We start from the raw sequence: 1,782 nt of genomic DNA, 5'->3' as shown, positions 1-1,782 counted from the left end.
CACCTTTTTGATTCCAAAGCTGATAACGCAGTGACTGACAAAAGGGACACGAACCAGCGATTAGCATTTCCTTGAACAGCCTATCCAAACTGCCCCCCCCCCCCCCCCCCCCCCCCCCCCCCCCCCCCCCCAAAGCCCACTGTCTTCTGATTGGCCATTGTCTTATGTGTTTACCAGGTTGCTGCAGGATAGGGTTGTATGTTCCTTTGTGGGCGTGGCCAGCATTCTCTGCCTAGAGGACGCTGCCACAGTAAATAAATACGGGTCATTATAACGACATATATTGAATCTTTCTGGTGAGAACAGTCTCGAAGATTTAATCTGTGGTCACATGGGACACTGAGCAACAAGCAGAGAAACACGAGCAGCAGCTGAAGCCGCCATCTCACTGTCATAACGCATTCCCCAAACCAGAACCCTAAAACCAAGTCTTTACCCTCACACAGCGTCTCTATCCGTGACGACTTCACGTCAGGTCCGTGTGCAGATTCTAACTTCCTGTTTCTGACAATGACTTGACTTAATCACTAACTGAAGGATCCCAGTGGTTCCTGTGTCACTGTGAGCTGCAGCAAAGTGTCCAGGTTAATTACTTAGTGGTTTTATTAATCAATAAAACAAACTGTGGAAACTGTTTACCTCTAAAATAAACTGCCCCCCCCCTCACCTGTTCAAACTAGAACAAGACCTCAGTGTAGAGTTTCCTGCAGCAGCTGATCTGAACACTGTTCAAACCCACGGAACTTTATTTAACCTGCAGTGAAGATACAAAGAGTCTGGAGGAAATGAAGACATGAAGAATATTTCACGAACATCAGCTCCAGGTGTCTGTGTCCTGTGGAAACCACGCATCTGTCTGCCAAGTTTTATGTTTTCAGATAAACTGAAGTTTACAAAGTATTTTGGAAAAATATCCAACAGTGACGTCCTTAAAAACCTGTTCAAGTTTTCACTGTCACCGGGCAGAAAACATGATTTCAGCAGTTCCCACAGAGATACGTGTTTTTCTCTGGACACAGGTGAGACGTGATACATATGATGATGTCACACAAGTAGGAAAACTATATTTCTGCCTGTAAAGAAAATAAAGGCTAAATGTGAGTGTTAAAGAGCGGTTTAGTGTTGCAGAGGGAGCTGGTACCTGCCTGTAGAAGCCTCAGAGCGTCCCGACGAAGCGTCTACCTGTGGGCTACCTGTGGGCTACCTGCTCAGGTGTTTGTGCTCCGACCGTGGACAGAGGATCTCTGACAGCCTCCATCAAACATTCAGCAGCCGCCCGGCTCAGGTGACCACGAGCCGCCACGCCTGCTCAGGTTACACTGAGACGCTCTGATGGACGCTTTGTGACGGGGAGGGGAGGACGCCATGACGACCAGGTGAGTCAGGGACGTGGGGGAGGGGCTTGGAGGTGTCAAAATAGATAGATAGATTATAGTAACACAACAGTTGTATTAATAATAATAATACTACACTTACAGTAGTAGTACTGCCAGTACCGGCAGTAACAGTAATAATACCACACTTACAGTAGTAGTACTGCCAGTACCGGCAGTAACAGTAATAATACCACACTTACAGTAGTAGTACTGCCAGTACCGGCAGTAACAGTAATAATACCACACTTACAGTAGTAGTACTGCCAGTACCGGCAGTAACAGTAATAATACCACAGTTACAGTAGTAGTACTGCCAGTACCGGCAGTAACAGTAATAATACCACACTTACAGTAGTAGTACTGCCAGTACCGGCAGTAACAGTAATAATACCACAGTTACAGTAGT

Source organism: Micropterus dolomieu, linkage group LG06, assembly GCF_021292245.1.
Source record: "Micropterus dolomieu isolate WLL.071019.BEF.003 ecotype Adirondacks linkage group LG06, ASM2129224v1, whole genome shotgun sequence".
Classification (NCBI taxonomy): Eukaryota; Metazoa; Chordata; class Actinopteri; order Centrarchiformes; family Centrarchidae; genus Micropterus; species Micropterus dolomieu.
This window is presented reverse-complemented; position numbering follows the sequence as displayed.